The 16377-nt window shown below is 40.8% G+C and overlaps 1 protein-coding gene across 9 annotated transcripts in view; it reads right to left on the reverse strand.

Moving 5' to 3' along the window:
• Nucleotides 1-16377, reverse strand: part of FARP1 (FERM, ARH/RhoGEF and pleckstrin domain protein 1) — a 357744-nt gene that overhangs the window by 324954 nt on the left and 16413 nt on the right. The window contains exon 1 of one of the 9 annotated variants that reach the window (XM_065592585.1): nt 6335-6410. The exons of the other annotated variants lie outside the window; for them this stretch is intronic. The gene's annotated coding sequence lies outside the window, so the exon portion shown is untranslated. Of the gene's footprint in view, nt 1-6334; nt 6411-16377 lie in introns of those variants that run through there. 9 annotated transcript variants of the gene reach the window in all.

A 16377-nucleotide genomic window follows, 5' to 3' on the forward strand; every position in this document is an offset into this window, starting at 1 on the left:
AGGATCAAAGAGGATCCTGTGAAGCTCAGGCAGCGTGTCTCTACTCAGGCTGTGCTTCCAAAACAACCACTTTTGGAATGTAGAGGAGGGGGAAAAGAAACATACCTTTCTAAGAACTTTGCACAAGGACAGTTAATTATATTAGATACCTAGATCTTTAAAGACCAAACAAATGTGGAGGGTAATTATATACTACCCACAAATATGCATAAACATATCTATAAGATTGTCCAGGTAGTCTATAGAACTGTCATTCAGAAAGAAGACTATTAGAAATATATTCAGGTAGAGTGCTAAAGATGAGAAGAGAAGATTTTTCCTCTGTATCAAACAGACTCCATCCCCACCATAGTTACAGCACATACATCATGCAAGCAGTACCAGTATCTAGGCATTGCTAAGCAACACCTCTCTGCTTCAGGATTTGGAAAAGGGAAATTGATGCAGAAGCCATTGAAAAAAGGAGATGCTACTTGAAGTTGGGTGTGGAAATCTCACACAAACAGGCCAATTTTCCTCATACACAATGAAAAGTGCAGAAAATATTAAAAAGAGGAAAAAAGCACATCATAAGGGAGACAAAAGGAGGGCAAAGAAAAAAAGGGAGGGAAAGAGGTGATCAAGGACAGTGTGACAGAGACTAGAACAATGTCTGAATGTGAAATTGTGACGGGTTGGATCACAGAAACCCTCCTGGGAGCTGCCACCAGATGTGTCAAGACTACTTTTGCCCCCTGTTTTCCCTGCCAGCTCAGGACTCCAGCACCCTGTCTTGCTAAGCCAGACACTCCCATCTGCTCCAACAAAGACCCAGGGTCTGAATTACTTGCCCCAAAGCTGCAGGTTTACCTGAAAACAGCTCACAGAAGTGTGCTTGTCTTTAGCACTCAGATGCCCAACTCCCAATGGGGTCTAAACCCAAATAAATCCGTTTTACCCTGTATAAAGCTTATGCAGGGTAAACTCAAATTGTTCACCCTCTATAACACTGATAGAGAGAGATGCACAGTTGTTTGCTTCCCCCAGGTATTAATACATACTCTGAGTTAATTAATAAGTAAAAAGTGATTTTATTAAATACAGAAAATAGGATTTAAGTGGTTCCAAGTAGTAACAGACAGAACAAAGTAAGTCACCAAGCAAAATAAAATAAAATGCGCCTATCTGTGTCTAAACAAACTGAATACAGATAATCTCACCCTCAGAGATGCTTCAGTAAGTTTTTTCCTCAGACTGGACACCTTCCAGGCCTGGGCACAATTCATTCCCCTGGTACAGCTCTTGTTCCAGCTTAGGTGGTAGCTAGGGGATTCTTCATGATGGCTTCTCTCCTCCTTTTGTTCTGTTCTACCCCTTTATATATCTTTTGCATAAGGCGGGAACCCTTTGTCCCTCTGGGTTTCCACCCCCACACACACTGGAAAAGCACCAGGTTAAAGATGGATTCCAGTTCAGGTGACATGATCACATGTCACTGCAAGACTTCATTACCCACTTGCCAGCACACACATATACAGGAAGACTCACAGGTAAAACACAGCCATCTGCAGACAATGGTCCTGGTTAATGGGAGTCATCAAGATTCCAAACCACCATTAATGGCTCACACTTTGCATAATTACAATAGGCCCTCAGAGTTATATTTTATATTTCTAGTTTCAGATACAAGAGTGGTACATTTCTACAAATAGGATGATCACACTCAGTAGATTATGAGCTTTGTAATAATAACACAAGAGACCTTTGCATGAAGCATATCCCAATTACATTATATTCACTTATCATATTTTTATAAAACCATATAGACTGCACAACGTCACAGAAATCTTTCCTACTAAGGTGAAGAATTAAGAAAACACACCACACTTTTTTCATCTAAGTTATGTCGAAAATGGATTTGAGCAAGGAATGCAAAACATCAGAAATTTCATACTGTAATTATTCAATGAAACCAATGAAATTAAACACTGAATTTTAATTGGCCTTTATATTCTAATTTCATCTAGACTAAACTTTTCAGGACAGTGAATGTGTTTCGTTTGTGGCCTGATTCTGCAAACACTTATGACAGTTTCTTTACCCACATGAGTAGTTCCATTCAAGTCTTCTTGTTATAGCTTTTCCCTCATATTTTCTCATACTATGAAAAAGTTCATAATGAAAAATGTGGTATAAAACCTTGAAATCATTTCTTTTTAAAAAAACAGCTTTAAGCCATGGCAAAGCACCCATTCAGCTGCAGCTGCTACGTGTCAGTAAACCATGCACCAACAGCCTGCTAATGCTTGTTCTGTTGTATATGTAACTGTAGAAATAATCTGTGTGTACACTGTTTGGACACAGGTGCCAAATTTTGCACCATTCTACACCTGACATTTTAGACAATTTAATCAGCTAATTTGCATATTTGCAAATAACCTGGTGATACTTAGAAACCTATGCTTGTTGTCAGCACACCCTATCCCAAGCAGCGGTGGGAAGGTAGGGACATGGAGCTGTGCAAAACATGGCAGCTGTAGCTGGGACAGATGGGTCAGTGTTGAAGGGTAAATGGGTGGGTTCTTGAGGATGATAAGCTGCCTGGTGGAGTTCAAACAGGAAGCTGAGGAAGGCAGCTGGATGCACGGCCGCAGGAGGGTGGCAAGCCTGACAAAGCTCATAGCAGGGCTAGGAAGCCTGGAACCTTCACCTATTACCATCCAACATCTTTTCCCAGCTGCTATTTTGCATCTGGGATGCACCATGAGAAGCAGCAGACCTAGATGAGAAGTCCTCAGAATTGCCTGCACCTGCCCACAGCTCAGCTGGATGCATGTGACTCAAAGATACAGGCAAGTGAGACACATGAATTTGGCAGCCCAGTCACGAGCAAGATGTGAGAAAGTTAGCCGCCCAGTCCTTTGCAATTTGTCTTTTAGAGCCTGATCTCTCTGTGACCTTCACATGAGCCTCCCTTTAGTTCTGCCTACCTATAAACAGTTCCTTCTGGAAGCCATGAGACAGACAAGGTGTCATTTCCTATTGATTATACCTGAATAAGGTACCTAACCATGGATCCTGCTCTGCAGCTGTTTCCCGGCTGACAACAACGAACCCTTAATTGTACTTACATTAGGTGAAAAGATGATTTATCTACTTCTATTCTGCTCAGAGTACTTGTACTAAGAGGCTCGTTAAATCTAAATGAGTCAAAGGTCCCACTCCCTCATTTTAGGTGGCACAGCTGAATTATGCAGCATTGTTAACTGATTTGAAGTCATTTGATAAACTGCACAGCTCTATCCCCTGGTCCCAAAAGATGAGTGCAGGGGATAGAGAATGAGGAGCTGTCAATGGCTTTTAAATCACGGAAAAGCAGAGCTCCATTCCTGGGGGATTTAGGAGCAGTGTAGCTGGGGAAGGCATTTCAGACAGCAGTTAGGCCTCTTCTGCCTTTCATGCCACTGCAAGTCACACAGACCCCCTTCTTGTGAAGCTCCTAAAATGACAGGCATCTAGATTGTCACGAAAATGGCTTTTTTTTTTTTTATAAAGATTCATGGAGACATGAACAGATTTATGCAGCCACCTTCTAAGATAACTTCTGTGCCTATTTGCATGGCCTTAGTCACATTATAAATGTGACCCATTTTGTGCATAGCCAATCTGTTGGATTTTAAAATATTTTTTAATATACTCCATATTATGCTTACAAAAAGATGCACAAAATGCCTTTATAGTATGCAAACTTTGCAAGTCCACAGGAGGATTCTTGGAAGGTAACCAGCAAGGAGAGACTTTTCCCTCTTACACAGCACTATGTCATAATTCTGTTACCCATTTTAGCCCAAGCCTTTAGCCAATATTCAGAGCCTTGTAAGTTACCTTAATTTTGAAATATTTATGACAGTCATGTATTCCTCCTTTAATACAATCCTGTTTATTTACAAAGAATGTACACAAAGTCCTGTTTCTCTGAACACAGCAGAAATGAAACAGAAGGAAGTTTCTTTGCTCACAATTCCAACCTCTTTCAAGCTAGCACTCTGCATAAAAATCTTTATTGGCTCTCCCTCAGGGCCACATTACCAGTGCTTTCCTTGACATTGCCTTGGCTTTTCTACTGCCTTCTGTTTGCTTCTCACTCATGGACACATACAACTGAATTAAATAACCAGTTCCTGTGTTTGCTTTCAGTCCCCAGGAAAGACCCCAGTGGCTGAGGTGTCTTTCCTGGGGACTGAAATCGAGCCTATGATTTGGGCAGTGGCTTCTATTGTTTCAGCTATTACTAAACAAAAAAAGAGGGATATAACTGCTCCCTCATTTAGCCTCCCATTCAGGCTATCACACGCACCAGCTTCAGCAAGGCTTGTGACTGCCCATAGATCAAAGACATGCTTGCTGAGAATCCCCAATCTCCAGCATAACAACCACCTTCCAGTTCTAGTCATAGGAGAAGAAACTATAGACTTTGTATGCTATTGAATCTGGTTGGTAGAAATTAGTACTAAGTAGCCAAATTTGTGATCTCAAAGCCCTGGTGTTTCCAAGCAACTAAAGACTAAAGTCTCAGTGGTTAAATTTCTCCTGGGTCATTAGGAGAAAGCCTGCCTTGGATTGCAAGGATGACTGACAAATGCTGGAAATCCGCACAAGTATGACAAGGAAAATTCAAGTTTTGTCGTCTTTGATTTCTCTATGGCTCTGGGCGTAAAGTATATGGAAAAGAATATCTAAGAGAGCCCATAATATCGCAGGAAGGGAAGCCTAAATTTTAGGCCTAATCAGTGTCACATGCAAAAGGGAAACAAAAAGCTCAGAAGCAGGTAGGACTCTGCAGGTCCTTATTTGAATGGAGTTTTACTCTTAACAGGGTTTTAAACAAATGTCTTCCTTCAAGCATGTCCCTTCCTCACAAAGCACAGTTTATAACAGTAATGGGAGGAATAAAAAAATAAAACGTGGGATACAACTGGCAGGCTGAGTGACCGCTGTCCCAGGGCTGTGGTTTGAGGATCAGAGATGCCTGCAGGCACATCATTCTGCTCTCTCCCCAAATTTAATTTAAATGAAATAGGAAGGGGTTCAAATTCACATGCAGGGGGAAGGAATCTTATCCATTTTAATGCCCTTCAATTTACAGGAAGAAAATTTGCAGGGAGAACTGGGTGAACAGAGACACATCTGTGATCCTGAGGTATCTGGCAACCTAAACTGGGCAAACCAAAACCTCAGAATTCAGTCACACACTGTAGCCTCATTTTGGAGAGGCTGGATATATTTTTCCTTCAGTATTAGAGGAAGTTCTAGAGGAAAATAAATCTTCATTTGTAAGCATATTCAATTTAACATTTTAAGCAAAGTCAAACTTTGATCCAGTGTACCTTAACTGTGCTCCCTTTGGCTCACCTTTACAGCTCAGTGTGTGTTTATGCTATCTTCACGAGATTTTTAAAAAATGATGAAAAGTTCAGGAGTATTAAAAAAAAAAAAGCATCTGTAATATATCTTTTAGACAAAGTGGGTGTTAACCACTGTGGATTGATTTAAATCAGCAAGCAGAAACCTTGATTTAAATTATAATTCTAATTTTGGTTTGCATTTGTACTTTTTCAATTCTTTACCTAAAGAAAGCAGCCAATGAGAATGAACTCAACACAATTAAAACATTTTGCAACTAAATATTGCACCTTTACACTAAATTAGGTACTTTTTGCTAACGAGGACACAGTAAATCTATAGACATTTAAATACCTCAACATAAAAAATGTAAAAATCGGAATAAATGTAATTGTAGTAGGAAGAGAGCCTGAGATATAAGCCCTTGTATTAGAGGCCTACTATGAGGCAAGACCTGCTCACAGAATCTGGCAAGAACAGGGCTAATATTGCATTTTATTATTGTAAAATTATTCAGTCCTGTAATACTTATCCAAAACCCAGTGAAATATAAGGAGAGTATTTCCAGCTATTATGTAAACTATAATTTCAAAGAGTCTAAATTTAAAAGAGAAACAATTTCTTTAGTTTCTCTTTTAAAAATGTGACCAAGTAATCCAGTTTTCTTAATCTAAGATGTTCACAGCATTTTGTTGCAGTTGTTTCCAAGGGCCCAATCCTGCTGTGAGCTCTGTACAAATGCAACCTGCTGCCTGTACAATCGCACTGAAGCTAACATAGTTCTAATGGGGCTCAAGGCAGGCACCACACATATTACAGGAGCAAGGTCTAAAGTTAGTATTTTGTCCTAATTGCCTCCAAAAACAGTATTTTTCCTTTAAAAAAAAAAGTGAGCATTTTGCTTTATGATCAGGATTATCATAGTTAATGTAAAAAAATGTAACCACCTTACCAGATAAGTGTGTTGAATACTTCACAAAGAAGCCATTTTCCTTGGTCCTGGCCACAAAGGTTAGAGTACTCAAGTTCTGTAGAAACAATGAGGAGTCCTTGTGGCACCTTAGAGACTAACAAATTTCTTTGTGCATAAGTTCTGTAGAGTTACACATTTAAAACTGCTTTTCCCTCCTCAAGTAACCTTAAGTATTTTACATATGAATATGAACATTTAGTTTGAAAGCAGGGGAAGGTGCTGTTCCTACTGATAAAGCCTTTCAGAGAGACACTGCTAAAGAAAATCTTTCCACTCCCAGAGCAAACAAGTATCCTTGTAGTTAAATGATTAATCCAGAAAAAAAAAGCATAAGGTATATGTTGGAGTAACTCTACAAAGGCGATGTGGAAGCAATTTTTACAAAAAAATATGAGGAGAGAATATTTTCAACCAGAAAAGTAAACTCTTTAGAAATCTAGGAAAGATTCTATATTAAGGTAACTTATGCAATTTTATAAGGGTTTTACTTATTCAGAAGATGGTCAAAAGGTAAACATGACCATGGCAGTAACTAAAAGCATTAATTCAATGGTATTCTAAAGAGGTTTGAGTGAGAGTTCTGCAAAATGTAGATGAACCTTAGTTTTCTATAGCAACTAGATTGTAGAATAAATTGTTCACACCAGAATATTTGAAAATATCTGTCAATTCTAAACATACATCAGTCTGTGTACCCTATTTTTTAAGCCTTGCAATAATTTATTGAGCTCTACCAGCTGTTAACAGTCAGGGGAATAACATTTGGTGTTCATTTTGCTCAAGAACGGTAATACAATACTGAAGAGACCCTAAGGTTACATCTATGCAGCAAAAAACACCAAAACAAAACACGGCAGCAAGTCTCAGAGCCCAGGTCAACTGACTCGGTCTTGCACTACAGGGCTAAAAACAGCAGTGTAGATGTTTGGGCTCAGGCTGGAGCCCGAGCTCCAAAATTCGGCAAGTGGGGGAGGGTCTCAGAGCCCAGGCTCCAGACTCAATATCCACGCTATTTTTATCCTTGCACCAGAAGCCCAAGTCAATTGATTTGAGCTCTGATTAAGACTCACTGCCATGGAGTTTCTTTGCTCTGTAAATGCACTCTAACATAGTAGACTGTTGCTGCAAGGTACTACAACAAAGAAACTACATATTGCACCAAGGCAGAGGCTTGCCAGCCCCACTTTCTCATCTCCCCAACAGCACTGGGCACTAGGAACAGCTGCATTCTACCCACCCCACATGGGGCAGCCAGATCTGCAGGAGCCTTCCAGGGGAAGCCTATACATGGTCCCAACTCCCCTGGAATGTCTCCAGTCACCAACAGCACCAGGTGCACACCGCAACTATCTGACCATATTCTTCTTCTTCACCGTGTCACCACCATCCACCCACCCCCACATACTCTCTCACTCCACTATTCACATAAACAAGTTAAAATAAAGTTACTTTGCTAGCAGAATTATTGAGGATATTTACACTGCAAAGCACCATATGATCACATTCTGGTCACCTCCATCCTTTCCATAACAAAGGGTTTGGAATACAATTTGTCATCTTATGTTTAAAATTTAATACAGTTTTTTGGAGGCAAGAACCATGTCTTTGGTCTGTCTGAAGTACCCAGCACACTGGGGGAGGTAGATAAATAAGAATGATAAAAAGTTGTTCCAAACTCACAGAATGGGAAACTGGGAATCTGCCTTGCTGGAAAAAAAGCGTAATGCCAAAGTTACCCATGACTATTCAACCTTTTCTAAGACTCCTCTTACAGCAAGAACTATGACACAAGGTAGTGAAGGGAAGGTCTTTTATCAGACTAGCTGCACAGAGTTCTTCCTCAGGTCTGGAGAAAGGAACAAGAGGGTATGTCTACACTGCAATAAAAGACCCCTGGCACAGATGCATCTGGCCCGGGTCAGATGATTCGGGCTCGGGCTGCAGAGCTAAAGAACTGCAGGTGTTCTGGCTTGGGTTGGAATTAGAGCTCTGAAACCCTGTGATGAGGGGTAGGTCTCAAAGTCGAGGCTCCACCCTGAGCGGGAACATCTGCACTGCTATTTTTAGCCCTGCAGCCTGAGTCAACTGACCCAGCTCTGAGACTTGGTATCACAAGTCTTTTATTGCAGATGTACCCAGAGTGTCTGAGCCAAATACAAGCATAAGGGTTTCACACATGCTGTAGGAGATCACTTAAAATGGAAAGGGCATTTAAGGTTTAGCAGGCAGCAGGTTGTCTTGCAAACTGTTGTAATGAGCCATAAAACCAGCATCTCTGTTAAGTCCATGGTTGTTAGCATCCAGCAGTTACCAATTTAAGTTCCCAGGCCCATCTTTTGAAGGTTTTGTGCAGGTTTCCTTTGAGAATGAGGACTGAGAGGTCAGCTATGGAGTGACTGCTTTGTGAAACGTGTTTGCCCATGGGTGATAGAAAAATGATAAAAGACCAAAAACACCCTGTGTAAGTTCATTTGAGAGCATAGTGATTGTCTGGCTTCACCCACATAATAGTTGATGGGGCATTTGATGCACTGGATGAGATATACCACATGTTCTGATAGGCATGTGGAAGACCAATGGATCTTGAAAGGTACATTGATGGGGGTATTAAGTATCAGAGCAATGGGGCTATGTCTGCAGTTTTGCATCAGTTGTTCTGCCAGTTTGCTGCTGCTTTGAACTGGTGTGTTCTCATCTGTGGGGAGCTTGCTTCTGATCAGGAGGTTGGGGGAGGGGGTTGTCTGAAGGCCAGAAGAGGGGGTTCAGGAAAGATTTCTCTATTTAAAGAATTAAGTTTGAGATACAGGCAGTAGAGCTATCTTAGGCTCCTGCAGTATTTCCTTGAGAAAGAAAAATTTTTGCCTCAAACTCCAGTATACAAAGCCACCTCAAACTTCCCTTGTTTTGGCAGAACACGCAGTACCATTTAGGCAGCTCTCTCAGTAGACTCGTTCGGGTAGGAGTCTTAAAGTTATACAAAGTTAAAAGTGGTAGGAGGAGTAATAATCAGCAAGAAACAAAAGCTGAAGCTCTTGGTTTTGCCCTGTAGGTCCTACATGGTCTTTGCTGTTGCTTTAAAAAAAAAAAAAAAATTAACACTACCATTGGGCTTGTCTGAAAGTTCTCAAATGATCACATCAGTATAAACATACACCCCTCTTTCAAACATATTGTTTTGTGAAGGCCTTGAAGTTCAAAGATTTGTTACAGAAAGTAAAACAAAAACTTAACACCTTACAAAATAAAACTCATGTCGTTCCAACACAATTCTGACTTTTAGCTTCCCCTTCTGTCTATCATGTCCAGTATTATTTTTTGAAGGTGGGGAGGGGAGACACACTTTATGTCTTCATTTGTTCTCTAAAATGTACAGACTCAATGCAGGAGAAATCACTGTGGATCTACTTCTTACTGATAGGGAGAAATGGATTGAGACTGGGAATAAATGGGAAGTTTGGAGCCATTAACCAGGAGCTACTTAACTCAGCATAGCAAGTACTGAGTTCTATGAGTAATTACGTTTCAAGAAAGCAAATTTTAGAGAATTAAAAAAAAAAAATCTAATAAGCATGGTTTCAAGTGAGGAAACATTAAAATCCACAAGGGAAGAAAAGGCTGGGGAATCAAAAAGAACAAAATTAAGTCACACACAATTCCTCTGAAAAATACAATGAACAAGAAGTAGCTGCTGTAGCTTTCATAGGCGGTGCCCAAAGAGCTATGGGTAAGAAACTTACAACTACTGCACTGTTCTGGAAATGGATAATAGGGAGCAGAAATAAAGATATCAAAGAAGACTTGAGGAATTCCAAGGCACATTAGTAAGGGGAATGGAGACGGGGAGATACAACAGACTCGACAACTATTTCAAGGATGTAAGCATCAAATAGAGTGTGGAATTTAAAGCGGCATGAAGATGTACAGTATTTTATGAGTGCTCGGATAAAATAAAGGAAAATTTATTTAGGCGCAATATTAGGAACAATTTTTTCACAGTGACAGCTAAATTATGGAATAGCTTTTCTAAAGGAAGGGATGGCAATTGCATCATTTAGAGTACTTTAAACAAGCTCAAACATAGCTGTAATTTTGTACAGAACACTCCTGTTTCGGCAGAGGGATAGATTAGAACCAGATGACGAACTAATGCCTTTTATATGACCAACTCCAATACTCTCTGGCCCAAGTCTCCTACTTCCGTTAGTGAGATTATGGGGATGTAAAGAATATGAATCTGGAAAGAGAACTTCACCCATCAGTCAATGAGCAAAAACATGGGCAGACATAAGGCCATAATTAGGGCTGCAGATTTATCACCGCATTTTTAATTAAAAATCAGGGAACAGTCATAATAAATGAAGTGAAAGTTGGGGTTTACTAAATTTACCATGAATGCTCCCTGATTTTTTTTTTTAAATGTCCTCCTCGTCACCATGCAGCAGCACACTCACCCTAATTGCACCCTCCAGCGGGGACGCCAATGGCCTGTGGGGCTGGACCCAAGTCCCCTCCTCCAACTGTTGCAACCCAGGGTGCAGGGTCGTAGCACCCCTCAGGTTTGGCCCCACCTGACCCTGTCATGACAGGGGGGGGTCAGGCAGGCCAAACCTGACAAGCACTGCAACCCGGTGCTCTAGGTTGCAAAATCACTCACGGAAGGCTGGCCCACCTGCCCTCCCCCAGCATAATGGAGAGTTGGGTGGACCAAACCTGACCAGCACCATGACCTGATACTCCAGGTCACAACGCCCGGCTCAGGGAGCCAGGCCCAGCCCCATAGGACATAGGAGCGGTCTCCGCCGAGTGAATCAGACACAGAAAACAGTCACAGGCAAATGGGGAAATCATACTATCCATTAGTTTTTTTGCACATCATGACAAACCTGCAGCCTCACAATTCATTAGTGTCTGCCCTAATTAAAGATAATAGGCCCTCATTAATATGGTATATGTAGTCCGTCAGTTCGACGATGTTTTCGTGCTCTCTCTTTTTGTGGATTCTGGAGTGACTGAGGTTCAAAGTGTGACGCGCATGCTCATAAGCAGATTGGGCAGACAAAGTCATTGGTGAGCATCTTGGTAGCTATAGCAGTACTATGACGCTTTTCCCTTGCAGCTAACAATTGATTATTTCAGTCCTCTTCAAAGGCTTGGAAAGCTCTGAGTGTTGTGTGTTGCCATGCTGATCTATTTAACACAGCCTTCTCGAGATCATCTGGTTTTATTGCACCAAATTGTATGCTGTTCTTGATGCTGTCCTTGTAGCGCTTTTTTGGGGTAGCCTTAATTCCTATGTCCTTGTGCCAATTCTCCATAGAAAATTTTTCTGGGGAGTCGATATTCAGGCATCCTAATGATGTGTCCAACCCAGCGTAGTTGGGCTTTTATCAGCATGGCCTTGAGGCTTGTGGCATTTGACTTTTGGAGAACCTCCAGGTTGGTAATTTTGTCCTGCCAGTGGAGCCCCATAATAGCACACAGAGACCACATATGGAAGGCATTTAGCTGTTTGATATGTCATTTGTATGGTGTCCAGGCCTCTCAGCCATAGAGGAGAGATGTGAGCACAAAAGCATTATAAAGTTTTATTTTTGTTGAGAGGGTCATGTTGTGGGATTTCAGGACTTTGTTACATAGCTTTCCTAATGACTGAGAAGATTTCTGTATCCTCTTTGTGATCGCTTTGTCTTGAGATCAATCACTGGAGATGTTGCTGCTGCGACAGGTAAAACTGTCAACTTGCTTTACTTGGATTCCACTAATGGATATGCTAGGGGATATGGCACAGAGTGGTGAAGATGGATTGATGCAACACCACAGTTTTCTCCAGGCTGATTGCGAAGCCAAACAATTTTGATGCTTCAGTGAAACGATCTATGATGCACTGGAGAGCTCCCTCTGGGTATGCTAGGAGGGCACAATCATCCGCAAAGAGTGCTTCTCTTAGTAGTAGTTCTGTTACTTTTGTTTTTGCTTTAAGCCTTATAAGACTGAAGACTGAGCCGTCGTGTCTGAATCTGATGTATATGCCTGTTAAGCTCGTTTGTAACATGGTTGAGAACTTGGGTGAAGAAGAGGTTAAACAGTACAGGGGCAAGGACACAGCCATGTTTGACTCCATTTGAAATGGGAAAAGTGTCAATGAGATCTCCATTAAAAAGTACCTGAACTTGCATCCTCTCATGAAATAAACAAATGATCTTTACCAGTTTTGGTGGGCAACCAAGTTTGCTGCGGATCATCCATAATCTCTCTCTATTGACTGTATCAAATGCTTTTGTCAGATCAATGAAGACACTGAACAGATCCATGTTTTGTTAGATACACTTTTCCTTGTATTTGCCTACCACTGAAAATTACGTCTATAGTGCTATGACCAGGTCTGAATCCGCACTGAGTCTCAGGTAGATTGGCTTCTGAGACAGATGAAATCAGTCGGTTCAGGAGGACATGAGAAAAGATGTTTCCAGCGACAGATAACTACTGTGGGATATCTCTTCTATCTTAGACCATTTTGCTGCCCTTATTTTTAAATAAAGGAATAATTATGGTATCTTTGAAGACCTGTGGCATTTCTTTGTTGTCCCAGATGTCAGTAAGGATCTTCTGGAGTAGTTTTACCACCTTTGGACCCGCAGATTTATATAGTTCTGCCAGTATTCCATCTCTACCCGAGGACTTTCCTGAGCTCATCATACTGATTGCCTTTTCTATTTCTTCAAGTGAGGGTGGTGAGTACAGGTAGTCCTGAATAGGCTTTTGAGGCATCTGATTAATAGCACTTGTTTCAATTGAGGATGGCCAGTTCGGTAGTTGGCTGAAATGTTCAACCCATCTCTGTTCCATGCCATGTTTGTCTTTGATGACTGTCCTGCCATCAGCCGTCATGAGCGAACCTGTGCCCCCCTTTAAGGTCCAAAGACTAGTGTCAAGAAATCAAAGAACTTCTCTGTTTCATTTATTTCCACATACATTTGAGAGTCTTCTGTTACCTTCTCCCACCATTTCTCTTGTATTAAACATAGTTGTCTTTGTGCCTTGCTTTGCAGATGTTTGACTCTGCCTCTCTTTGAGGTAGACGGAGTATCATTTTGCCAGATTTGGAAAGTCTCATTTTTTCTTTCAAGGGTACTGCGATTTCCTCATCATTTTCATCAAACCAATCACAGTGAGCCCGTTTCATCCATCCGAGGATGTCAGTTGCAGTTTTTTGTACTGTCTCTCTGAATTCCTCCCATGAGACAGGGTTATAACCAAGGTTGGTTTCTAGTGCACTTTGTAGCGTGTCTCAATACGATTCTTGGTTTAGGTTTGCAATATCAGGGGACATTGATTGTTTTGGGGCGTTTCAGGGGTGTGGGTACAATGTATAGATTCAGTATTTACCTAATCATTCTATGATCCATCCAACATTCTGCTCATGGCTCTGGTGATCCTGACATCCCTTATGTCACATTATTGGACAATAATCTATTAGATGCCACTGTTTGGATCGGGTGCATCCATGTAGTTTTATATTTGTCTGCCTGTCTGAAGACGATATTTGTAATTTCAGGCTATGTTCTGCACACTTGCTTAGGAGTAGGAGACCATTTTCATTCATTTTTCCCATGCCGTTTTTTCCAGTGACACCTTGCCAGTTGTTATCTTTACCTACTCTTGCATTGAAATCTCCTAGGATGATTAGTTTGTAACTTTGTGGTGTTGACTTGATGAGAGAGTTGAGATCAGAGTAGAACTGTTCCTTAGCATCATCAGGGCTTATTAAGGTGAGTGCATATGCATTGATGATGGTAGCAAATGGCGACTTATTTAGTGGTAATCGGAGTTTCATGAGTCTTTCGTTAATGCCTACTGGAAAGTCTTCAAGACAAACTCTTGCAATGTCTTGATGGCAATTCCCACTCCATGGATTCTATCTTCATGTGTTTTTTTTTTTCCCCCCTTCCAAAAGAAGGTGCAACCCCCAGCCGGTTCTTTAATAAAGCCCTTGTCTGCAATCTAGTTTCACTGAGTGCTGCAATGTCAAACCGCGCCAGCTCTTTTGAAAGAAAAGCTGTTCTTCTGTCAAATCGAGAAGTATCATCTTTGTCTCTCATAGTCCTGATGTTCCAAGCAGCAAACTTTAGTGCTTTTTTAGTTATCTTTGGTTTTCGTCCACACTGAGGATGATCCGCCACCTGCAGTAAGCTAGCAGGATTTAATTTGGGCAGGCAATGTTTGAGGCACCTTTTCTAGCCCCTTCCTTTACAAAGGGAGAGCAGCGCAATCCTAAAAAGGGCTTTTCAGTCACCTAAGGTGTTGCCAAGCTTCCCTGCTGCCCTTGGGTCAGGGATGAGCGACCAATGTCCCAGGACACCTGTGTGCAGGCTTGTGACGATGACTGCCAGTAATCATCTCCATCTGTCACCTTGCCGCTCCCCCATCACCACAGGACTTTTGAAGAGAGATGTGCATGAATGACGTGTGCATGAGGTTGATTAAAATGGGAGAGTTGTTGCACTGGGACAATCCCATTCTCTCGGCTGCTGAAGCTTGGCCCGGTGGCACAAAGGCTGTTACAACTGGAGGCTTCTTTAGCTGCAGTGGATAGCCATGTAGTGTCCCCTCATATCTTTTGCCTTCCACAACATGTTGCTGCACTGCTTTTCAAGCCATTGGACCAATATATGGTCTCTTTCCCCTTGGCTACTGGAACAGTCTTTGTTTGCTTGTGAGGGCAATCCCCTAAATAACAGTCAGTTTCCACACTTCCGGTTACCCTCATTAATATCTAAACTATTATCCTTTCTGTTAGAGTAACAAAACACATTGCCTCAAATATCTGTAAAAAATAGTCCAGAGGGGTTCCCTTTAATGCAAAGGGAATGACAGGAGGAAGCCAGGACACCAACAACTCTTTGACAGGAGACTTATCTAGTAGAATAATTCTTCTGTATGATCAAAAAGTGTTTGGTAATATCCTGAAAGATACTTCCTACAAGGAATATAATACATCATTTGAAGCTGGCATTCTGTGATGTTCACAGCAGGATTTTTTAACCACGAGGTACTCCAGAATAAGTGAAAAGAAAAAAGCTTCAACAAAACCAAAAAGATTACTATGCAATAATGAGTTTGCTATCTTATATCCTTCTAAATTACACACAGGACAAGAATACAGCTTGAGCCCTGATGCTCAAACACAACATCTAAATTATATTTAAAAAATGGAGTTTAATTTTACGTAGACATTCAAACCCTTGATATCCCTCCTAGATTTTTAGGTGAGAGAAAGCTGGAGGATCAAAAATGTTAGGTTCTCATAATACTCTTCCAGTGTTAACATTTGTTAAAAATAAACTGCGTGTTTCTAAAATGGCAAAAGCTTTTAGCTATAAAATTACTAAAACCCAACAAAAAGTAAACAAATTGAAAGCTGCTTCCATCAAATTAATCTCTTCAATTTTTTAAGAGTTAAAAGTAGGTACTATAGATAAATACTGTAGAAACGTGCCATAGGCCGCAATAACATTAGAAAGAAAATGTATGCTGGTTCCAAATCAATAATTTTTATATATATTGTGTGTGTCTGTATATTATATATATATATATATATATATATATATATATATATATATATATATATATATACATATATATATATATATACATACACACACACACACACACACACAGTAGAACCTCAGAGTTACAAACACCTCTGGAATGGAGGTTGTTCATAACTCTGAACAAAACATTATGGCTCTTCTTTCAAAAGTTTACAACTGAAAATTGACTTATTACAGTTTTGAAACTTTACTATGCAGAAGAAAAATGCTGTTTCCCCCCCCCCCCCTTTTTGGGGGTGGGAGTGTCTCTCCTGTTGCCTGCATACTTCCAGTTCCAAATGAGGTGTGTGGTTGACTGATCAGTCCTTAATGCTGGTGTTTGTAACTCTGTACTGTACTTCAAGAAAGAAAAACATACCACATGACTAGCCAAGTTAGGCAACATCAAATAATTCTAATGACATGAAAACT

This window comes from Chrysemys picta, chromosome 1 (assembly GCF_011386835.1).
Source record: "Chrysemys picta bellii isolate R12L10 chromosome 1, ASM1138683v2, whole genome shotgun sequence".
Classification (NCBI taxonomy): Eukaryota; Metazoa; Chordata; order Testudines; family Emydidae; genus Chrysemys; species Chrysemys picta.